Below are 26,331 nucleotides of genomic sequence, written 5' to 3'. Positions count from 1 at the left end.
GAGGTATTATGCTGTACGTGTACCACCATTTTCTTTCTGAGGTTTCAGAGGAATCACTAGAATTCTACCATATCATATTACTGATCTAAAAACTCTGGCTACCCAAAGAACACTCTAGAATATCAGAAGGCATACATACCTCCCTCCCCCCATATTTTACATTGTTCACATTTCTCCCCATTAGATCCAGATTGTCATTAGGGAGGTCCTTTTGGTTACCTAAGAACCCCTAGGATAACCAACAGAAGTTTATGGCCATAGAGACCTTATCCTACTTCCTTTGATTTAAAGAGTCACAGGCATGTTGCTCCTAGCTCTGTCAGGGAAATCAGGGAAGGTTTATGGTACTGAACTGAACACACACACACACACACACACACACACACAGAGAGAGAGAGAGAGAGAGAGAGAGAGAGAGAGAGAGAGAGAGAGAGAGAGAGGCAAATGAGTTATTTGTGTTGTATGGGGTCAATAGTGAGAAATGCAATCAACACAGTAAGTCAGAAAGTTCAGGTCTATGCTCTGGTTCCTTTGTTCCCTAGCAGAGCTACATGTAAAGTCAAGTTATAACCAGAACATTGTCTAGTAAGAATGAAATCAGAGCCAAGGGCATTTATTGGATTTGAGAGTGAATGTAGTGGTGCCATGGGATAGGCTCATATCTCCATCTTCCATTTGGGACCCTTTTGCCAAATGGGAATGAAACAGGGTTATTGCTTTCCTTCTTCAGAGATCTATGATTTCATAAACCTCAGTTGCTAAAACTCAAGGTCTCCTAAAATGAAAGTCTAGAAAAAAATAATTTAAAAGTTTCACTAAATGCATTTAAGAGATAGAGCGAATAAATATTCTAAAATGTATTCTCTTGCTTTAGCAAGGCAGATTCATGGCTGTGAAACCCTGTTTGCATACTAAGTCTCTTCTGGATAGCTTTCTTGGTCACGAAAAATTGCTGCAGCACTGGAATCTGCTGGGAATGAGAATTTCACCAGCTTTATGTTGTGCAAAATCATCTGCTTGTTCAATGTGTGTGTGTGTGTGTGTGTGTGTGTGTGTGTGTGTGTGTGTGTGTGTGTGTGTATGTGTGTGCACTCATGAGAGAGAGCTCACAGAGGATGGAACCCAGGGCCTTGTGTGTTATAAATATATACATTATCTCTGAGCTACACCCACAACCTTCTTTCCAGTTTTGAGCAAGCTCTTAATTCCTACTAGTATACTGTTGGCTTTTGCATGCATACATAGACACATACACAAATGCACACACACACAAATACACACACACATACAGACACACACATCCAAATAAACATAGACATACATACAAACACACACACACAGGCTTTTCTTCTGTAGTTCTTAGGAGAATGTCTATCTCTGTTTCTCTGTTGAACAGTTTACCAGTGTGATAGTCTGAGAAAGCTGAGTTAGAATCACACAATGAAATGAGAGGAGTCATGCAAAATTTGGTAAATGAGAATCTCAGTAGAGAGAACAGCCATTGTAAAAGCAGTAAGAAGACTAGGGCTAAAGAGGTTTGTGTAGGGATGGGGGTAGGGTATCAATGAAAGACCCTGTAAAAAACTGTGGAGCTTACCCTAAGGTTGATGAGGGCCACCATAGATTCCAATTTGTTGGAAAATGATGTCACCTTGGCCAGGGCTTGCTTTCCTCATTCCCTCTATCCATTTTGTGTATTTTGATGCTAATCATCTTCCTTCTGACCAAAATAATATTTTCTCTAGATACCTCAATGTCTTTATTGAGATTCACCCCCATGCTACAAAACTGGAGCTTATTCTATCCCTGCGGAGTGACTTTGCATACCTTATTCCTGGCTTATCACTTGGTAAGACAATCTTTGTGCATTTCCTTGTTCCTGGGGAACAAACTGCTACTGCCTTCCTACAAGCCTTTCAAGAATATAATCATGTACACAGTTGCTTTAGGGAACCAGGCCAACAGCAATAACAAAGATTTAAAAAGAATGCTGCTTGGAATCCAGGTGTGTTGGGAGCTCTAAAATCAGAAGCCAGACTGAAAACACTCAGCATTCTCAAAGAAGGAGAGTTAGAAATAAACACTGACGTCATCCTTTCTTTCCTCGGCATTGATGCAGTCCAGACGGATGATGGCCCAGCATTTTGGATTCATCTGGTTTCCTCATTAATTCTCCTCTCAATTCTGCTTTTATTATCTACAATGACAACAGCACTCTATCCCTAGGCAGCTTCGAAAGTCATCTAACTGTCATTAAAGCAATAAAGACTCATATCTTTCTGTACAGTAAACAAATTAAACTGCTCTCTGATATCTGAACTTCTTTCTCTATTAGAACATTGTCATATTGTTATGATTTCTACTGTGCTTTGCAAACCTACTATGCGTTAGCTAGTTACTTTATATTTAATATTTCATTGGATCTTTTCAAGAACACTCTCAAGTTAAGAATTATTTGCCAATAAGCAGAAAGAAGCATCAGAGTGGCCAAGTTCTGGCTTCTAATTAAAGCCTGTGTATGGTTAACTACTGAGTCTAATGCAGACCATCCCAAGGACATAGCCCAAGTCCCATCCATTGTTCTTCATGCTGCCTTGTGGCTTTAGGGATTCATTGTGCATCTTCCCCTCATCACTGAGGTTTGTGTTCAACTTGGCTGTTATTAGAGCACATTTTCAAAACCAAGCAAATATCCAGTTTCTCTGTTTTTGTCACTCTACTCCTTAAAGTCACAGACTGCCATTGCTGAAAGGGACTTAGAGATCAAGCTTGCAACCCCAGATGATAGGTCATAAGCTTTTTTCCATATTTACAAATATCTGGTTAAGGTATTTTACTGTTATTTGGTTTGTATGGTGCAAACATAAACAATGGATTCTTTGGTAATTTTTATAAAATTATTTCAAAACATTTGGGTCATAGTGAAATGAATGGGACAAAATGTCTAAAACAGAGTTGATTAAAAATTCTCAAAAGTAACTCTTCTGGTCTCATGTGTATTTTTTTTTTAAATAGATGACTTGGTACATATCCAGAGAGGAAAAGTCAACACAAATTAAACCTGGCTTATTTGGGAATGGCCTTAACTCTTTTTTGGTCTCACTCTTCTCCTTGAAATAATAGCCCAGTCATTAGTAGAACACTTAGACTGCCTCAGGAATTTGGTATCGCATGTGATCCTCCTAAGGAGACAGCCATCATGACCATCTGTGTTGGATCAGCTGTGTTTGCTTTTAAGAGGCTCTCATGGCAGGCCTGCGGACCGATGACATTCCCTCAGAGGAGAGAGTGAGGAGGTCACTGGGCTCACCTGAGCTTCCAGCCATTCTTCTTCATTCCTGTGCAATTCTTCACTAATTGCAAGTGGTCTTGGGGTCCCATGAGGTGCTAGAGTTTATAGGCTAGGGTAAGTTAACTGAGGGGGGGGGCTGCATTTGTGAGGCCATAGGGAAGTCATCATGCATGCTAGGAGAAGACTTTCCAGTACAACTGCTTTGGGGGCCACCAATTCTTTAGTCGTGTTCTGTAAATGAGCCCAATAAACTGTGGTTCCCTAGGCTGTACTTGGTTTGGAACTGTACTTTGGTTTGTCATTGGGACCCTGTGAGTAGACTTTTATACTTCTCCAGCAAACACAATTTTGTAACAGATTCCTTACCAAAAGTTTTTGTTTCTCTCTAGTTTCTACCTTTTGGTTTTAGATTTCTGGAGCTTTTCACATTTCTTATCACACTCTCCTGTTATGCCCTTGATGCACGGACTTACTACTAGCATGTCCGCAAAGACACTGATGCCCTCTCAACTCCCATGAAGACAGTCATTACTCAGTCATTTGTTTTCCCTGGCAAGGCCCCCCAAAAGGCTTCCTGCCCTTTGACTGTTGGGTTGCTGAGGTCATAAATCTTAGAACTTTGAACTAAGGACGACTAACTAACTAAGCTTCTACCTAAGTGTTGGGCTTCTATTTTCTAGACTATTCTCTTCTCCAGATTTGTCTTCTCTGGGATGCTCTCTATGATCTAAGGACTGAAGAAGGACTCTGCTTCCTGCATCCATTGTATCTTGATTTCTGAACTTCCGCAATGCTCAGTTATGGTTAACCATTTATTTTTCTCTCGCCTCACCAGGATTGTGGGTTTCTGGTAGCCAGGGATGATACTTTACATTTTCATGGATGATATTTACTCTTTTACCACAGATGTTTACCATTTCATTCAGACATATAGGAGGTATAGAGTGAAATGAGTAAATGAATGGGTAGATTTGGCAAGAACCAAGTCTCAGCTCACCCTGTCTTCCCCAGTTATTCACTTTTGTATAGCATTGCAGATCTCTTCCTGTGTCTTGTCCAAGCCAATTCACTAACCACCCAATGTATTTTCCCTTTTATCGTGATGGTGCAATGTGCAAAGCTGGGAAGGAAGATAAATAATATGAGGGAGAGAGTGACATGAAAGAGTAACCGGGGACTAGATAATCACAGCAGAATGAGTATCTTTGTCTCATAGATGGAGTAAGGGAGCCTGGAGAGAGGGCTCCCTGACTGCTGCCCCTGTGTCCTTCTGCTAGATGATGAATCTTGCAGCAGCTGTGTTGATGCACACAGGCACCAACATCCTGACTCATTTCCAAAGGCAACATTTCATTGTCAGATTGAAGGGGTCATTGGTAGAAATTTTAAAAATAATTCTTGATTTCAACTCAGCCTCTCACTTGGGGGAATGACTCAGGCTAATTTTATACACAGCATGTTTTCCTTTGAGACTTCTCATCCGATCTGTTCCCTGTTCTCCTAGATTGCATAAGGGAATGATGAATTCTATGACTAGATCCTAACTTCCCTAGACCTAAAATAATCACTGTTCTGTTTTCTACAGGAGATGAAGATATATATTAGGAATTTAACATGCTTTGAACATCCACTTTAAAAACAGGAGACATCCGCGCAGCAGGTGGGGCTTGCAAATGAAATTTCTAATCAGATGTTCACACAGAAAGTAATTAACTTTAGGAAAGTGTCTTCCCTGTTAGGCCCCAGAGGCTTCAAAAAAGACTTTCTCACACTGAACTCTCCAGGAGCATGCTTTGTCTCTGCCTCCTGGTGGGCTTCAGAGCCTAAAGAGAAGATGAAAAACAAGTCCTGCTGATGATGTGGATCACACTGTGGTGACTGAGAGCTGTGGGGCAAGAGGCCCTCTACATGTCCTCTCCATGGCTCTGCCCCAAATTCTTCAAGGTTTTGTTTCTTGGGTTTTCACTTTGCCAGCTTGCTCAGGTAGATCTCTGTCTCTCTTGACTTACTAGCCACTCTTTTTAGAAAATCTGAAGGGGAGAGAAACTAAGAATCTGTTTTGAAGTAAAAAAGACTTGCCCTGAATCCCTGGTTCTAAGACTGCCTACCTCTGCAGGGGGGATGGGGTGGGGTGGGGGAGGGGCGAGAGTCAAGCTCTTTCTGAGTCTCATCCTCACAGGTATACCTTCGATGCTTCTAGCTGTGTTACATTATTGAAAAAAGAGACTCTACTTAACTCTCTGCTTTTTATATCTCAGCAGACCTTTATTTTATTTTATTGATGGTAGGGTGTTGAGACAGGGTCTTTTTATATGACCCTGCCTATCCCTTGTTCATTATCTCACTATGTTGACCAGCTAGCCACAAACTCATAGGATCTGCCTGCCTCTGTTTCCTGAGTGCTGGGATGAAAGGCATTTGCCACCTTGTTCAGCCCAGCAGACCATTTACATCATGTCTTATGTCCATCCAGTCCCTTTGTGGCAAAACAAAGCCCTGATATGGTTTGGCTAGTTTATCAGCTTCCTAGGGCTGCAGGAACAAAACACTGTGAATAGATGGGTCCAGCTGATAGAACTGTAATTGATTCATTCTTCTTGAGCTAGAAGCCTTACATCAGACTCTGTCAATGTCCCTGAAACCTGCGAAGGAATCAGTCCTTTCCTCAGTTTCCAGGGGCTTTACAGTAATCCTCTGCTTGCAGTTGTATAATCCCAGCTTTATTGGTCATGTGGAGTTCCCCATGCCTGTCTTGCTGCATGAGCCTATATTCTTACAAAGATACTGGTCATAAGATGGGAACCATACACTTACTTGCCCTCATCTTAACTAGTTGCATATGTGATGACTCTACTTCTAAAACAGGCTATCTATATTAAGGTTATGAGTATGAGTTCCATATTTATTTTTTACTTCAGGCAGGGATACAGTGTAACCTGTAACAGATATCTATGGAATCGTGGCTAGTTTTTAATCTGTTTAGTCGATTTATAATGTAGCCTTTTGCACTGGATAGATTCCAGTCTTAGAATCACCACCTTAGAGGTAAAGGGAATATAATTTATTACATTTTTCTTCCTCTCTATGTTCCTCTTCAATCTTCATCCTGAGCCACAGAAATGCTATTCTCAGGCTCTTCAATCCATCCCTTGGACAGATAACAATCTCAGTTCTCTTCTCAATATCGTTTCTGTCCGGAACAATTATCTGTCTGGTCTAAACTCCTGACTTCTACACAGACCTCTTTCAGTTCCTGACTCCTATTTATCCATGGGGGTAGACCTCTTCCAGTTTGCGCCTGACAGCTCTGACTTTAGCATTAACATTTTGGCATCTCAAGAAAGCCCTCAGTCCTGAGCAAAGCAGGTTGCAGGTCTCTGAGCTACAGATCCAGTTTGTCACAGATCCAGTCTTCTCTTGTTAACAGTCTGCTCTGGCATTAGCTGTTGGTTCACAGGGCTCTGCAGGCATATAATGTCTTTCTCAAGGGTTTTAAATCCAGACAAATCTGTATTTGAATTTAAACTCTGGTGACCTTACTTCATGGGTATTTTAGTAGTATCAATTATCTCAGAAGAAAAGAGGGAATAGACACATATCCATTGGCCACTGTGGGAGAAATGAGATATGACAAATAAGCCTAGCGAAGTGCCCCAGAGCCCAGACATGGTGTATAGTAGATGATTTCTTCTCTGGTGAAGATGAATATATACTACAATGTGCCCTGCATCCAGAAAGTGCCTTTCAAAGACAGCTCAAAGCTCCAAGGCTCAAACCTCTTGAACTGGGATCTTTCTGTTCTGCCATATTTTCCCCCTCTGCTTGAAAAATAAATCCATTCTTTCAAAAGTTAGTCTTACTAAGAACTTGCTTCAAAATCTTGCCAAGTAACTAGGATTATGACAGATGTATTTCCTGTGGACCTTTTACCACTGGAATTTTCCATGTGTCAATAACTTTCTACCCTCCAGCAAATTTTGATCTATTCTGATTCAACGCCGGAGTCCATGAAGAGAAATCAGAAAATGGAAAGACCTTGAACTCTTTCTTGTGCTCCAGTTCCCATGAACTTGTAACACAAACTCATTGAAAGTTGGTGTGGGGTTATTGGCTAAAGGTTGGCAGTCATTTAAGGCCTTTTCTTTCATATGAGTTTCTGAAAGAAAGCAAAAGTGCTTTAACCTGATGCCTCCTGCAAATTCCATGTATGAGAGCACTGTGTTCCTTACTTCAATGCAGAGCAGAGAAATACTGATTATGGCCAAGAGGATATTGGTGTCCCTTGGTCTTTCCTTAGAGTCTCTTTGGGGGGCCCACTTGTCCTTTTTATCTAGTGGGTATTTGATGTCAGGATGAGATTAATAATTCAGAGAGTCTGTCCAGGACTCTTCCATGGAGGGCTATGGTGCCCAGAGAAGTAGAAGAGCTGCAAAAGTCCCTGAGTTCTAGACAAATGCACAGAGAAGAAAAGGAGCTGCAGAAGCCCCAAGGTCAAATGCCTGTGTAAGCACTCAGATTCCCCAGTAATCCCTTCAGACAAAGGGGGAGTTTCTTTTAAAAAAAAAATCTAACTTTCTTGGATAGGGTTACAAGTTCAATAGGCTTCAGTGTGAGCATGTTAACAACAATAGCTACAAAATGTAAATGAAATTTCAACCATGAAATTTAGGCAATATTGAAAAAGGATTATGAAATCATACATGAGAATTGCTTAGTATGAGATGAGAAACTGCATGGTCTGGTGAGTGAGGGGCAAAGGGCATGTAAAAATCTGTGAATCTTATTGGATTAACCTAGTCGTTTTATTGCTCAGGTTTCAAGCACTCTACATTGCATTGATATCCACTCTGCCCATTATGTTACTTCTGTGAGCCAGATAATGTAACCACCATTTTATAGGGTGGAAAACAGAAATTCAAAAAGTTGTTGGACTTTCTTCAGGATACCAAGGAGATAGCTGGTGTTGGGCCCTGAAGTGGTGTCTCTGGAGATTGCTGTGTCTATGCAATCTCCCTTTCCAGTAATAATTAAACATTAATGACCATGAACAGGGTTCTTAGGATTTTATAGGTGTCTAAGGGAGCTGGGACTATTTAATCATTCATTTTCTTTTCACAGTCTCTGGGCACAGGAAAAAGCTGAAGCAGAAGAATGACCTTTGGCAAACATAGAACTTGTATGTAGAAGGGTGAATGATGACCAAGACAAATGTCAAGTTACATAGATGATTCCCAAACTCAGGACTTCAGACTCTGTATCTAGAGCAACCAGACTTACATGCGTGACAGCTGCCATTTACGATTTCTGCTTGAGAAAAAGAAAATGAGGCAGGGGACTAGCTGAACTGGCTGTTCTACCTCCCCTTGTCTCTCGATCATCCCGACTTAGCTCAAGTGACATTCCAGGCAGTAGGACTTTTACCAGCTAGACTTTTTTGTTGTTGCTACTGCTGTTGCGGCAGGGGCTGCCCTTAACCTAATTTTCAACAATTCTTCTACCTTGATGTCCTGGGTGACTTAGATCATAGGCCCTCACCAGATGTCTGTAGGTAATTTTGAGATCTATCTTGTTACTGTCCATTTTCAAACTCCATTTGTCCAGGCTCCTGGAAATTCTATGATTGTCTCAATAATCGCTTGATAAACAAGTGTTCTACTTTAATCCAACAGAGTCAGGTTATGTTCTGTGTCAATGAGAACTCTGTCTATTGTAGCATTTCCATAATAACAAATAAAAGGTCCCTACACATTGCATGCTTCCTAGTCTGTTTTAAAGTAATCCTTCTTCTTGTCCTGTTCCCCATTTACAAACTGTATATGCTAATATGATGACCTGCATACTCCTTATTTTTGCTAAACCATCATGTTAGGAATTCTTCATTTAATAATTTTGGGCAATTATCAATGAGCGTTCTCAGGAATTCCCCGGGGGGGGGGGTTGCTTTATAGATTCATTCCAGGAAGATGAGGGCACAGTGAAGGAACAGAAGTAGAAGTGGCAGGAGAGATTATATGAGACTTTAACTGGTCAAGATTTTGAACTTAGTCAATGTACTTACTTTTCTCTCTGTCTTTTCTCATGTTTTTTTCCCTGTCATCTCTCCCCTTTTCCTCTTTATTTTTCCATCTCCTCTTTACTACATTCTTTTTAAAAAAATAAACATATTCATTTATTTTACATCTTGGCCTAATTTTCCCTTCCCTCCTCTTCTCCCAGTCCCTCCCCACATCCCTCCTCTGTTCCCACCCCCCTCCAATTCACTCTTCCTCCATTCCTGTTTGGGAAAGAACAGGTTTCCCATGAGTGTCAACAAAACATGGCATACCAAGTTGCTGTAAGACTAGTACCTCCCCGTGTATTAAGACTGGACAAGGTGACCCAGTGTGGGGAATAGCTTCCCAAAAGTCAACAAAATTGCTAGGGTTTCCTCCATTGTTAAAGGAGATTATAAACAAGGAAAAGATTTAGAATACCAGAATCAGAATATTAATAAGATCCCACTTCATCATGATTTGTTATAAGGTCTTTATCAAGTTAGCAAATGCCTCACCTCATATAAGCTCAGACATTCTGGAAGAAAAGATTATGTTGCCACTGAAGGGGAAGGGATGGATGGTAACCCAAACTTGGGATCTGTAGATGGAAGTTATCCTATGTCCTACCTGGTCCTGCAGCCGCTGGGTCCCAAGTAAACACACAGAGGATTGTATAAATGACAAACTGTATTGCCTATGCCTAGAGCTTTCTAGCTAGCTCTTTCATCATAAATTAACCCACTTCTGTTCATCTATATGTTGCCACGTGGCCATAGCATTACCGATTTGCTGGCATCTTGTTGATCCTTGGATGGCAGACTGGCATCTTTCCCAAGTCTGCCCTTGTCTCTGTATCTCTGCTTGGATTTCCTGCCTGCCTCTAAGCTGCCTTGCCATAGGCCAAAGTAGCTTATTTATTAGCCAATGAGAGTAGCATGTATTCACAACATACAGAAAGGCATCCCACATCAGGGATCTTCTTGTGGCAGAGCAGATCCCAAACAATGGTCTCATCGTCCCCAAAGGCTTCAGGCACCAGCTGGAGGTCAGCACAGCTCACACATATTCAGAACAGAGAAAGGGATGAAAAGCTTTTTGGAACACTTGCTAAGACATGATTTTTACCCAGAACAAGTTACACTCTTAAAGTCGTAGACCACACCTGGAAAATGCACAAGTGTGAGGTCAGACCCTGAGAAAACATAGGATTAAGTCTTGTCACCTGAGTTGTTTATCTGGACCTACACTGTTTGTCTCCCCTCTGTGAGGCATGAGATCCAGGTGTCTTTCCCAGCATGCAGCTTTCCAGGAGGGTTCCTGCATTCAGACAGTTGCTCCTGTTTTCTTCATATTGTTGTCTGGGGAAGATGTGTTGCTGGAGCTCCAAGATTGGCTCTCTGTCTCTTTCTCTATTTCTCCCTTATCCCACCATGACTTCCTAACTGACAGCATATAGTCCATAACGAAATTATCAGAGAACAGAGCACAGCACATTTACAATAGTGACCCTCAATTATGACTGTAGTTGGTGTTTGAGAAGTTAGGTATGACAGCCCTGCTCCAGTATCATCACTAGCTTCCATGTTACCTACATTGTTGATCTTTCAGCTAGACATACACAGGGAATGTAGCTTCCCCTTACTCTTCTCCTTGCTTACAGACATTCTTAGCAAAGTTATGTAACCACTCTGTTTCAGCTTCTTCTTCTAAAGGAAGAGAGATAATTAAAGTACCTCTTCATGGTGCAAAGAGACAATGAGAATATTGCTGTAATGAAGTCATCTCTGGGCCCGATTTAGACAGAGCATTTGATGAACATGCATCATCATGACCTAAGGCATAGTAGGTAGTAGTAATAATGCCACTCTCCTCAGCTCAGTGGTAGTTCTTCACTGCTTCATGCACAACACATAGTAGAAGGTCCCCCAGTAGTTTTTAATTCAGAGTAAAATTGGCAAATCCACTAACTAGAATAAGGCTTCTTTATCAACAGGCTCCATGTTTAGGAATATGAGTTTTATATGCTACCCTCACTAAAAATATATGGTTAGCCATTGAGTTTTTAAGCTAACACATATTGAAAATTTGAAAGCTTTTTCCGCAATTCATGTTATTTATTTTTAGAACTTTAGACATGAGCACTACATCTACATCACTCCTGGCCCTCTTTTTCCCTCCAACTCTTCCCATGTACCCCCTCCTCCCAAATTTATGATTTCTTCTTATTTAAACATTACTGTGTCACACACACACAACATGCATGCACGTGCAATCTACTACAATCTATTGAGTCTATTTAGCTTAGCTCATGGGTGCACAGGTTCAGGGCTGATCGCTCAAGACTGGATGACCTGTGCGGGAGCTGGACTCTGGGAAGAACTAATTTCCTCTCTCTCAGCATTGACCATCTGACATTCTTCTAGGCTTGGTATTTGTGGAGTTTCTTCTTTCCAGGTTGGCAGGTCAACTGGTGTCAATATGTAGGTCTTGTTCAGGACAACCACAAAACTTTTCTGTCATGTCTAGAGGACACTCACTGCCTTGCAGCAGATGTATTGGGTCCCTGCCTCTTAACAATATTTCTGCCACCTTCTCTGCTTTTTTGTTTTGTTTTGTTTTTTTGAGTGTACTAATTGGGGTTGGACAGTTTTTTTCTTTCTTTTTTAATAAAAGAGTTGCCTAATGACATAGAACTAGAAATGGGTCGGGGAAGGCAGTTGAAGAGGAAAAACAATGTTTGAAAGCCATTTTTCAGAGTATGGAGAGTTCCATCCACTTTGTAACTCCTCATTCACATGTGGAAGTCTCCCTGCCTAGATTGTGGGGTCTGTAAAGTACAAATTGTACTTGGCTGTCTGTGCTTCTCTCATGTACACTGTTAGATGTAATGAGTCCCTTCACTCCCTACAAACTGTTTTCTGTGCAGTTTTTCTCTGTTGATGCCTCTGTCCCTTATCCATGGCATTTTCTTTGCCAGCACAATAATGTCTGGCTGTTTAACTATCTCTCAAGCCAGTATTTAAATGTCACCTGCCCTGAAATGGGATGCTTGTGCCTATGGAAGGTTGGGAAACATTTGCTTTCTTAATTCCTTGGAGTTTCTTACACAGGAAGCAGACTGGCTCACTTGCACACTCAGGAAGTGTTCAAATAATCCTGATATACTCAAGACAAAGAACACCATGAGCACATTACACTGAAGGTCTCTGGATGCATTCAAGACATTCACTTGATGAAATCTTCTTGATCCTGTCTCTAAAGACATTAGGTACTTGATGACTTTGGTCTCCTGTTACAAAGACACTGTTGTGGTTTTGAAGACAGATATATCAGGATTGGGCTTTTGATACTCATTTTCTGCTGTTTATGTGTTCATGCAAAATCTAATCTTATTCCCATTAAAAATGGTTATAGTGCTAGGTATATTGAATGTAAAAATGTGATATTAGATAGGATATGGACGTCAAGTAACAATTTTTCCCTTGGAATTCAGAAGATATTCGATGAATTTAGCTGTCATTAAATGGTTGTTTTCCTTTGGGGGCCATCCTGGGGCTTCTTTCTAAGAAATAGCAAGTTTCTTCTCATTATACACATATAAAACCTCCTTATGCAAAATGGTCCTAAATGCAGCTCATCACAGAAATAATCCATTTCTACATACTACTCCATCCTTCTGGAATGATAACTCCTGCCAGCTGCAAGGATTATATTCCTGGAAAATATCATTTTTTTTGGAAATATTGTTGCTAGTAAAGTCAAAGTATAGTACGAATATAACTTCAGGGGTTGAACAATTAAAATGGAATTATATTTACTTTTTAAAAGCACATAAATGTTATGAAGTACATATACTTTGAAAATACAATTGCTTTGCAACAATTCTTTTATTTCACAGCCTCTTTTTCTTTATGTACACACACACACACACACACACACACACACACACATATATAAACAAATAAATATATAAATACAATCTGCTGACTCCATTTAGTGTTGTTCAAATGTATATGTTTTTAGAGCAGAGCTCTTGGTATTGGATAACCAATTAGGGGCTCATCTCTGGGGAAGACTGATTCTCCCTCTCTCAGCAGTCATTAGTTGACTGTAGCTCTTCATTTAGGGATAGGGACCCAGGAGACTTTTCCCTTTCACACTGACATGCCAAACAGTGTTGTCATTATGCAGGTCTTGCTTAGGCAGCCATGCTGTTGAATTATCATAGGAATAGCTTCCCTGTCATATTCAGAAGACATGGTATCTCAGCAGGTATCCTGGCCCTCCGGCTCTTACAGTCCATGCTTCCTCCTCCAGGATTTTCCTGGAACCTTAGGAGTAATGGCTAGACACCCATTGGTGTGTTGTTCTCTGAATTTGATCAATTATATAGCTTTCTCTAATTGCCTCAGACTGCTATATAAAGCAGCTTCTTTGATAAAGGGTGAGAGCCACACTTACCCGGCTAGACCAGAGCATAGGATGTGTGGTCTGGGCTAAGTTTGGAGTCACAATATCTTGTTCTTCCTCCTATAAACATTGTTGTTATCACAATTACGCTGATAAAGAAACAGAGGTTCAGACAGTAAAGGGACAGTTTGATGATGGTTTCACGTAACTTCTGGGCACTTGCCTGAAGAGCTATTTGGGTGAAGAACTTGAACAATGCTTCTCAACATCCTTTACTCTTATTTTGTTACAAATTCTCTAAGGAATCAATGTTGGGTTTTTTTTTAAGTACTATGGCTCGGGAATCCTGAGGAACACATATTCTAAGTATAATAGCAAAATAGAAATAAAAGCAGCATTTCTCAAATTAGTATTTTATTTTAAAGAACTTTTAGATCTAGATAAAAGTAACAAAAATAATACAAACGATTCCTTTAAATCATCTTATTCTTGCCACCCCCTTTATGTTAACAACATTAGTATTAGCCTTAATACAATTATCAGAAATAAAGAAAACACTGATAGTTATACCTCAATAGAATTTTATTAAAAGTCATCAATTTTTCTTTTTATAGTATATAATATTTTTATTTATTGTTTGAAAATTTTATACATGTACACAATTTTGATTATATTCACATCCTATTTCCTCCCTCCAACACCTCCTCATGTCATCTTGGTTTTTAATAACTTGCCCACTGAGTCTAATTGAGTAGCCTCTTTTGGTTGCAAGATCATCCATTGGAACATGGCCAACATCCTAGAGGCCAGACCTCCCAAGAAAACCAGCACCCACTGAATCTAATCAAAACTACCTCTTTGCACATGGGTATAGGACTATCCACTGGATCATGGCCAACCTTGCAGAGGCCACACCCCGAAAGAAAGTCAGCTGTCTAGCCCCTAGCAACTATGTCAATAGTTCTTTAGAAGTGGGGCATTGTTAGCCCCTCCCCATCCATGACTGGCTTGTTCTTCTGTGCACCATGTTCAGACAACCACTGCTTCTGTGAGTTCATGAGTACAATGGGCCTGTCATGTCCAGAAGACAGTGCTTCATCCCAGTTCTCCTTGATCTCTGGTGCTTACAGTCTTTCTGCCCCTCTTCCAAGAAGTTCCCTGAACCTTGGGGAGAAAGAGGCTCAAAATTCACTAATTTTCTAATAATATCTATTTCCTTCACTATCTAGTTCCCAATCTGACATTGCATTCTTCCATAATTTTTCCTTGGTTATCACCAATCAATAATAGTTTCTCTTGGCTTTCAGGAACTTTACATTTCTAATGACTGATGATCAATTATTTTGTATACTGCCTCTAAATTTAGTTTTATTTAATACTTTATTTTTTTTTATTTTTTTTATTTTTTTTTTATTTAATACTTTATTAGTGGTGTGTGTGTGTGTGTGTGTGTGTGTGTGTGTGTGTGTGTGTGTGTGTGTGTGTATTTGCCACAATTGCTGCAAAATGATCTTACTATTGGTGAGGCCTGCTTTGGTCACTTGGGTAAATTAGTGTGTGCTGTGTTTTTTGTGTTGTAAAGTCTCCATTTTTGCTTTTGTGAGAATGATTGATAAAAATCTTTAAGATTATGCAAATTGTGTTTTCCCTTAAAGCAACAATCTAATTTGTGGATTGTGTCTGCATCATTTGTTCTTCTGATATTTTCCTGCTGATGGTTTTTATAGTTCCTTCTCTTTATTTATTTACTTGTTTGTTTGTTTATCTATCTAATTTGGGTACATCAGTTGAGCTTATGGGCATCTTGGAATTTTGTGGGTTAAAGTATGATACTACATTTTCAGGAAGTAGATACGGAAATAGAGAATATGAGAGGAGAGAAGGAAGGGGGAGAAGAAGAGGAGAAAGAGGTAGAATGGAAGAACCAACCCTAACAGGTCAAATGGAACATCTAGAGCAGTGATTCTCAACCTTCCAAATGCTGTGACCTTTTAATACCATTCCCCAAGTTGTGGTGACTCCCAGCTGTAAAATTATTTTCATTGCTACTTCATAACTGTAATCTTGTTACTGTTATGAATTTAATGTAAATATCTATGATTTCTGATGGTCTTGGTGATACTTGTGAGGGAGTCATTTCACTCGAAAAGATTGAGAACTTCTGATATATGGAATTAAACACATCCTTTTAAAACTGCTTACAAAGTGAAAGTGGTTATCAGTGACTTGCTATATACTATCCTGAGTTCAGTTAGAACAAGGAGTTACCAGTTCATCTTATTTAGACCTTTAGCAAAATTAGTAACAAAAATAAATAATAGTTAAGGATTTTTTTATTATTCAATTTATCTTTGACCAAGTATGCATCATATAGAAGTTGACTTATTTCACATTGAATGGAACATAGTGCTTGTCTTGACTAAATTTCTTGTGAGCCCATCCAGGGATGGATGGACCAAAGGAATCTGGAGATGCTCAGTGTTCTGAAGAGACTGACATGTAACACAGAATGAGGAGAGGACAGGTCAATACTCCCCAACCAAGTGCTGGGCCAGAAATCAAATTCCATTCCTTAGTTTGTTTTTCAGTGATTGAAAATTGAATGCATTTGATAATTATGGGGGATTCCTCTCTCTGAGTTCCTATATCTGCCTCTGCATCCTTCCTGCCAGTTACTGCAAATAGAAGAAGGTACAAATAACAAGGTTGAACTAAAACGTTGTGATGCCAAGATCCCTGAATCAAATAAATCAAGTACAGCACCATGTTTCTTAGACAATATGTGTCAAAACCCAGGAGATTTCCATTTTCAATTATATGGACTTTTATTCTCTTGTAATCACTTATTACATTGTATTCATTAATGATAGATATGATACAAGGACAGAAAATTCCACAAAGATGAGCAAATAAGAGAAAGTGTGATAGAGACAAGTGCTAGAAAGTATCTAACAAATAATAAATGTATGCACACTTACAATTTTTTTTTTTACCCAAAGACATGACTCTCAACAGAAGCCATGTGTGCCCATGTGAGTTCTGCTGTCTCATGTAATGCAAATATTCTGGAAGCTCAGAGAATGAAAGGAAATTATTAATGATCAGGATTTGGACAACACCGCAACCATAGTCTAAATTTTGTCCATTTATTCATTCCAACAATAATTCTGACCACCTATTTAACCTGAAATTGCTGTCATATCAGAAAATATACTAGAGACAGATTTTAAAATGTGGCAACAAAAATTAGCAGACAAAAGCATCTTGAGAAGGAAAAGGTTTAGTTAACCTTGTACTTTCAGCTAACAGTCCATCACTGAAGGACTTCTGGGTAGCAAATCTAGCAGGAGCTGAAGCAAAGACTGTAAGAAGAAATTTACTGGGCTTGCTCTCTGCTAGCTTTGTTATACAGCCCATTCCCACATGTCTAGTGAGCTGGGCCCTCTCGCATCAATTATCAATCAACACAAGGAAGATAGAAGTTCTAAGACATAACTACTGAGTGCTAAAATCCAGGTGGCTGCTTTCTGCATGAGGCTGTACTTAAGTCCGTTCCATTAAGAAGAATCTGAACCTCTGAGACTGGTGTGTCCAACTCCTTGGCTAATGTTGGGCAATGGGGTACACTGTGGAGAATCTTAATGAAAAATCCCATCATGAGCACATCCAGTGAAGAAAAAGTAGTTAATCATTGAAAAACAGAGGTAATTTTATTCAAAGAGAAATAGGATCCTGAGAAAGTAAGAAAGAACCTGTGGGTTCACTTCTGCCCTAGAGGACAAACATGATCACATATACGGAGGTATCAGCACAGTTTCTGGTACAGGGTAAATGTATGATATGTACAAAATAGGAAACTAAATCACTTGGAAATCCATTCACAATGTGAGTGGACATCAGAGTGTGCATAGTGATTACACTGTTGTTCTTTCATTCAGATGTGCAACCAATAGGGCAGTAGAAAGGAGGTATATTTACATTGTTTATGAAATCCAGTAGCATTAATGTAAGTGCCTAAAGTGAGGAAATGGTGGATAACATTTTTCCTGGTGATGGTTAGACTTCTGCACAGATTTTAAGAGAATTCAACAAACAAGACCCAGAAGTAGAAAGAATAGAGTACATAGTCCTGAAATACATGACATTTGTAAGGCAGTTGAAAGGATGGAGCACATAGCCCTGAGTTAGAGGACCATGTACATCTGATTATGCACCTCCAGACAGCAAAACCCTCCTTCTGAAAATGAGAGAAGTGTTAAGCCAATGTGTCAATGGCTTCTAAAATGAAGCCATTGAGGCCAAGGTAGGAAAGTGACTCAAGCCACAAGCTCTTAGCATTAGCTCAAGTAACAATGATGCTGAACCTCTCATGAAAGAACCCAGTGAGCCTTCTGTTTGGAAGGGGGAGATGAGCACCCCCAGCTGGCATGTCTGGTACTTTCTTGGACCTTAGTAGTGAGCTGTCCTCTAACTCAGAATGACACAGATGGATGTGCATGCAAGCACAGGACATGGATAGTGAAAATATAGCCATTATCAACACAAAATCTCCAGTATTTATTGTAACTATAATAACCACTATCATTTTGAATTGCCCCAATAGTGCTGTAAATGAAGCTAGCTAGAATGAGATTAGATTTTTCAATAGCTGCTCGGGAAAGATGGGAGAGGAATATGAACAACATCTCATAATGCAAAGTCTCAAACCCTAGTTCAGGCACTTTGTGACCAACTGTGCAACTTTGGTCAAATCGCAAATCATAATGCTATTACTAACATTTGTATAGGTTACAAAGGGATTGTAAGGCAATCCACTCATTCTTCCTACCTCCATGTCCACCATTAGTCCCGTTCTATGGAGCAATCTGGTAACTTGCCCATCATCACAGCCTGTAAACATCTGCACTGGGAATCCACATCTTCTGCTATTTCTGAATCTCCAAATCAATTTACTTTTTATTGCTGTGAAACAAATCACTCAAGTCTCAGTGCTGTACAGAGGTAATAATTTTCTGTGCTTTGCCAGCTCACAAGGAGACTGTTTTCAGCCATGTTCCCTCATTCAGGGCTTCTCACACAGTTGCAGTCAGATTCTGTCTTGTTCTGGAGTCATTAGGATGATGGGTCTCTTGTGTACCTAGTAGTATAACCAAAACATAGGTGAAGCTTCATCATGTACTCTTGGCTTCCACACAGCATGTCAGCAACCTCAACCATTGATTCCTTGTTCTAAGAAAACATGTAAGACCTTGAGATGAATGTCTTTCTCAATGTGTTCTCCAAGTGCTTCCAGATTTGTGCTATATTTTGCTGAGTTTACATAGTAACCAGGAAAGAATCTTCTATGAGAGAAAGATGGCTGATTACTTCCTCAGTATCTATTCTTCTCTTCAACCAAAGCATAACAATTTTAACACAGGACATAAGGCAAAAGTCTGTTTTCCAAACTTTCTTGAAGGAAGTGACAATATGCTAAGCAAATGAGTGGAAATGTTAGCTTATAACTTGTCAGAAGTTATAATGAGCACATGGTCCTTTTGTCTACTCTAATTCCTGTTAGTTTTTATGAAGATGTGATAATGGAAACTACAGTAGTCGTATTATACTATCAGATGAAAACAGCATGTTGAGGATGATAGAAAAATTCATCTGCTTTCTGCTACTTTAAGGTAATACCTGATAATGGGTAATGATAAAGAAACTGGGTTCATTTAATACATTGTGTTTGAGGTTCAAGAGCATAGTGGCATTACTTAGTCTATTAAAAACCTCTCAGTTGCATTACCTTACAGCATATAGTATCATGATGGGAATGTATGTAGGAGGGAGAATTCTATGTCATGACAAGAAGCCAGAAAACAATGACATGACAGTTTGCATCTTTAACTACAACATTTGCCCATGAAACTACCAAACTCTTTCAAGAACTACTTCAATGTCTTCTAAGGTTGGCATACCTATACAACCTCCCAACAGCCTCCACTGTGTCATCTTTCTACCAACTCTTCGTGCCATACCCCCTTTAAAAAAAAAGCTTTCAATGAACACATATTTAGGGGACACGATCAGAATCACAATCTATAATGATAAGAAAATGCTTACCAAGTTAACCTGGCATTTTGTCTGCTTGTTCACAATATTGCTGACTAGGAAAGAAAGTCTTGTGTATAGCTTGGCTGAGTTAACACAGCTGAAGGGAATATTACAGGACATCCTTTAAGACCCAGGCCACCATTAGGTCTAGTACTAGACTTCCCCCCTTGAACTCTGGCACACATACTATCCTCTGGCACTCCAGGAAGCACAGTCCAGCCAGTCGCTGTTGCTTGCATGGGATACACTGCACCTGATTCATACCTTGTACCTCTCTGATTCCTCAGAGGAAGTTACTTTAAAAATCTTTCTTCTGTTACTTATTCTCTGTACTTTGACCAATTATGATTTTCTATGTTAACCACTGTCAACTACACAAAGAAACTTCTCTTATGAGATTGGGGAACTATAGTAATCTATAGACAGAGAGAAAGGAAATTAGAGGTTCGTTTGATTCTGTGCCCATTTCATAAAATAATAGAAATAGATTCACCACTGGGGCCTATGATCTCCTCAATCATGATTCTTGGCCAAATTTTCAACATTAGGTAGGACGTGTTTCCTCCTCTGGAGAAGGCCTTAAATCCAATCAGAAAGTGATTGACTACTCCCCCAAACATTTATACTAATATTACATACACAGGCATGTCATGCTGGTCATTATTGCAGTTCAGAGCATTCACACCTGGGTGAGACTTTTTGCCCCCAATAGCCTGCATAGCACCTTCCAGTACTATGAAAGCTATCCAGCAGAGAGGAAGCCTCCTAGTCAATATTGACTTCGACTTTATTTTGGAACATCCCTATAACATTCCTTCTGCAAAGCTCAGGGACCATTGAGGAGAAGAGAAGAGAAAAATGGTAAGAGCTAGAGGTGAAAGATGACCTGAGTGAAACAATGTCTTCTTGATGTAACAGGATGGCTGCACTCCTGAACCCTCAGCAGCTGTGGTTGCTTACATAAGACATATACAAGAACAAGATGGTTAACATTCTGGCATGAGATGGAAAGGCATTCAAGAAACCCTATCCCTAACTGAGGAGCTGTTATCAGTTGATGGCTTCTAAGGGATAGTAAGTTTTCTTTGAAAGTGTGGCTCCTGGTAGGTCAAGTATACCAGTTCAATTCCCCCTATCCAGTGGCTCACAGCCATCTATAACTTCAGTTCCAGGGCCCCAACACCTTATTCTAGCCTCTACAAGTGCAGCATGTACATAGTGAACAGACAAACATGCAGACAAAGCATTCATACACATAAAAATTAAAAAACTTCTACTGGTTAGTAATTTGCTCTTAAGATTCCTGTATCTATAGTAGGTCCTAGAATGACATATTGACAGAAATAATGGTGTAAATTTTTTCAAGGACCTAGGCCTTGTGACACAACCCATGCTCCCACACCCACTGGAGGCCCAGTTGCAGGCCAGCAGGGAAGACTCCTGAGGGCAGGCGTCCCTATGAACACCCCCATCAGACCCTGAAATCTGCAAGATCCATTCCCTACTCCAAACCCATTCAACCCTTGCAACCTCAGAAGATTCCTGAGACACAGACTCTGCCAGCTACACATAGACCAAGAGCTCTCTGATTGGACCAAGAATGGCAACCTGAGACACAGACACAGCAAGCACAGATTGGACAAAAAGAAACTCCCTCGGACACAGACACCTCTTGCACCTATTGGAGGAAGAGATGGGTAGACACCACTGCAAAAATACATACAATATAAAGAGTAATATGGCACCAGCAGAAACTAGCAGTCCTGTGACAAGACTTGAACATCACAACATAGAAGAAGCAGAAGAAAGTAACCTTAAAAATCACTTTATGAAGATGATAGAGGCCTTTAAACAGGAAATGGAAAATTCCCTTAAAGAAATTGAGGAAAAGACAAACAAAAAAGGAAGAAATCAACAAATCCCTTAGAGAAAACCAAGAAAAAGCAATTAAACAGGTGAAGGAAATAGATCAAGATCTGAAAATTAAAATAGAAGCAAGAAGAAGACACAAACAGAGGGAATGCTGGAAATAGAAAATCTGAGTAAAAGAACAGAAACTACAGATGCAAGCATAACCAACAGAATACAAGAGATGGAAGAGAGAATCTCTGCCATGGAAGATACAATAGAGGAAATAAATTTGTCAGACAAAGAAAACACTAAAGCCAATAAAGTCACAAACACAAAATGTCCAGGAAAATGGAACATCATGAAAAGGCCAAACCTAAGAATAATAGGGATAGAAGAAGGAGAATACCAACTCAAAGGCACAGAAAATATATTCAACAAATTATAGAAGAAAACTTTCCCAACTTAAATAAGGAAATACCTATGAAGATACAAGAAGCTTACAGAACACCAAATAGACTATACCCCCGAAAAAAACACTAAACATACAGAATAAAGAAAGAATATTAAGAGCAGCAAAGGGAAAAGGCCAAGTGAATGATAAAGGCAGACCCATCAGAATAACACCCAATTTCTCAATGGAGACTCTGAAAGCCAGAAGGTCCTGGACAGACATAATGCAGAAACTAAGAGACCATGGATGTCAGCCCAGACTACTATACCCAGCAAAACTCTCAATCACAATAGACGGAATGCACAAGATATTCCAAGACAAAATCAGATTTAGTCATGTCTATCCACAAATCCAGCCCTATAGAAAGCACTAGAAGGAAAACTCCAACCTAAGGAAGTTAGATGCACCCACACAAACACAGGCAATAGATAACCCCACAATAGCAAATCCCAAAGAAGGGAAATACATTCACACCACCACCAAAAAATAACAGGAATTAACAATCAATGGTGATTAAAATCCCTTAATATCAATGGACTCAATTTGAGTATAAAAAGTCACAGGCTAACAGAATAGATACAAAATCAGTACCCAACTTTCTGATGCATACAAGAAACACACCTCAACTTTAAAGACAGACACCAGCTCAGAGTAAAAGGCTCTTTCCAATCCAATGGACTTAAGAAGCAAGCTTGTGTAGCTATTCAAATATCTAAGAAAATAGACTTCAAACTAAAATTAATCAAAAGAGATCAAGAAGGACGTTACATACTCATCACAGGAAAGATCCACCAAAATGAAGCTTCAATTTTGAACATTTGTGCCCCAAATAAAAGGGCATCCACATATGTAAAAGAAACAATACTAAAGCTTAAATTACATATCAAACCCTACTCACTAATAGTGGGAGACTTCAACACCCCATTCTCACCAATGGACAGGTCTGCTAGACAGAAACCTAACAGAGAAATAAGGGACCTAAAAAATGTTATGATTCAAATGGACTTAATCAATATCTACAGACCATTCCACAATAACACAAAAGAATATACCTTCTTCTCAGGATCCCATGGAACCTTCTTTAAAATTGTTTATATACTCAGTCACAAAGCAAATCTCAAAAGATAGAAAAAATTGGAATAACCTCCTGTATTTTATCAGACCACTATGGCTTAAAGTTAGATTTCAACAACAAAAATTACAGAAAGCTTACAATCTCATGGAAACTGAATAATTCTTAACTGAATCACCAATGGGTCAAGGAAGAAATAAAGAAAGAAGGTAAAGACTTCCTAGATTTCAATGAAAATAAATATTCAACATACCCAAACTTATGGGACACTATGAAAGCAGTGCTAAAAGGAAAATACATAGCACTAAATGCCCACATTAAGAAGTTGGAGAAATCTCACACTAGCAGCTTAACGGCACACTGAAAGCTCTACAACAAAAAGAAGCAAACTCACCCAGGAGGAATAGATGCCAGGAAATAATCAAATTGGGGCCTGAAATCAATAAAATAGAAATAAAGAGAACAATACAAAGAATCAATGAAACAAAAAGTTGGTTCTTTGAGAAAATCAACAAGGCAGATAAACACTTATCCAAACTAACCAAGGGCAGAGAGAGAGAGAGCATCCAAATTAACAAAATCAGAAATGAAAAGGGAGACATAACAACAGACAATGAGGAAATCTAGAGAATCATTAGGTCATACTTCAAAAATCTGTACTCCCCAAAATTGGAAAATCTAAAAGAAATGGAGAATTTTCTGGATAGGTACCACATACCAAAATTAAATCAAGACCAGATAAACAATTTAAATAGACTTATGACCCCTAAGGAAATAGAAATAGTCATTAAAAGTCTCCCAACTAAAAAAATCCCAGGAACAGATGGTTTCAGCACACAATTTTACCAGGATTTCAAAGAAGAGCTAATACCAATACTCTTCAAATTTTTTCACACAATGGAAACAAAAGGAACATTGCAAAATTCTTTTTGTGAGGCTACAATTACCTTGATAGCCAAACCACACAAAGATGTAACAAAGACAGAGAATTACAGACCAATCTCCTTCATGAACATCAATGCAAAAATGCTCAGTAAAATACTAGCAAACCGAATTTAAGAACACATCAAAAAAATCATCCACCCTAATCAAGTAGGCTTCATCCCAGAGATGCAAGGATGGTCCAGCATACGAAAATCTGTCAATGTAATACACCATATAAACAAAGTTAAAGAAAAAAAAACACATGATCATCTTATTAGATGCTGAAAAAGCCTTTGACAAAATCCAACACCCCTCCATAATACAGGTCTTGGAGCAATCAGGAATACAAGGATCATACCTAAACATAATAAAGGCAATTTACAGCAAGCCGACAGCCAACATCATTAAATGGAGAGAAACACAAAGCAATTCCACTAAAATCAGGAACAAGACAAAGCTGCCCATTCTCCCTATATCTATTCAATATAGCACTCAAATTCTAGATAGAGTAATAAGACAATGAAAGGAGAAAGAGGGGACACAAATTGGAAAAGAAGAAGTCAAACTTATGCTATTTGCAAAAGATATGATAGTATACATTAGTGACCCAAAAAACTCTACCAGGGAACCCCTACAGCTGATAAACACCTTCAGTAATGTGGTGGGATACAAGATTAACTCAAAAAACTGAGTAGCTCTCCTATATACAAATGATAAACAGGCAGAAAAAGAAATTAGAGAAACATCACCCTTTACAATAGCTGCAAATAATATAAAATACCTTGGGATAACTCTAACTAAGCAAGTGAAAGACCTGTATGACAAGAACTTTAAGTCTCTGAAGAAAGAAATTGAAGAAGATATCAAAAAATGAAAAGATCTTCCATGCTCATGGATAGATAGGATTAATATAGTAAAAATGGCAATCTTACAAAAAGCAATTTAGAGATTCAATGCAATCCTCCATCAAAATCCCAACACAATTCTTCACAGACCTGGAAAGAAAAATACTCAGCTTCATATGGAAAAACAAAGACTCAGGATAACTAAAAGAATCTGTATAATGTAGCTTGAAGTTTTCTTGTGTCCCACCTGGTCCGCAGCCCCTCAGATCCAAACACATAGAGGCTTATATTAATTATGAACTGCATGGCCATTAGCTAAGGCTTATTACTGACTAGCTCTCATACTTAAATTAATACATAATTCTTATCTATGTTTAGCCACGTGGCTTGATACCATTTCTCAGTTCTGCCTTGTCATCTTGCTTCCTCTGTGTCTGGCTGGTGACTCCTCACTCAGCCTTCCTCTTCCCAGAATTCTCCTTGTCTGTTTATTCTGCCTATACTTCCTGTCTGGCTACTGGCCAAACAGCATTTTATTTATCAACCAATCAGAGCAAGACACATTCACAGCATACAGAATGACATCCCACAGCACTTCCTTATGGTTGATATATTGTGCACCCCAATAAACTTATCTGAGGTCAGAGAACAGAACAGCCATGATATTAAACATAGGTTTAGGCAGTGGTAGCACATGCCTTTAATCCTAGCATTCCAGAGGCAGAGAACTTTCTGGATCTCTGTGAGAGTTCAAAGCCACACTGGAAACAGCCAGGCATGGTGACACATGCCTTTAATCCCAGGAAGTGATGGCAGGAAGGAGAAAGGTATATAAGGGATGAGGACCAGGAACTAGAGCCTTTTAAGCTTTTAGCTTTTAACAGCAGTTCAGCTGAGATCCATTCAGAAGAGGATTCAGAGGCTTTCAGTCTGAGGAAACAAAATCAGCTGAGGAATTGGCAAGGTGAGGTTGGATGTGGCTTGTTCTTTTTCTCTGATCATTTAGCATTCACCCCAATACCTGGCTCTGGGTTTGTATTTACTAATAAGATCTTCTAAGATTCGTGCTACACTTACCCTTTTCTGTCTAATCAAAAAGGAAGGTTTTAACTTTAGCCTAGCAAAATTACATGTAACAGAACAGTTATCAAGCAAGAATTAGAGTTACAATATCTAGTCAATTTGTATTTGGCAAAATTAAAGAAAATATATATTCTATCTATTCTATATTTGTGAGTCTAAAGTTTTATATCTAATTTATCTTTTATCATAACCACAGAAAATTATAACTATCTAGTCTTCAACTACATCAAAGACCCCTTTTGGATATAATATTATCTAAGTAAACAGGAAATGCA

The sequence above is a fragment of the Peromyscus californicus genome, unplaced genomic scaffold (assembly GCF_007827085.1).
Source record: "Peromyscus californicus insignis strain IS unplaced genomic scaffold, ASM782708v3 Scaffold_13__1_contigs__length_99412109, whole genome shotgun sequence".
Taxonomy (NCBI): Eukaryota; Metazoa; Chordata; class Mammalia; order Rodentia; family Cricetidae; genus Peromyscus; species Peromyscus californicus.
This window is presented reverse-complemented; position numbering follows the sequence as displayed.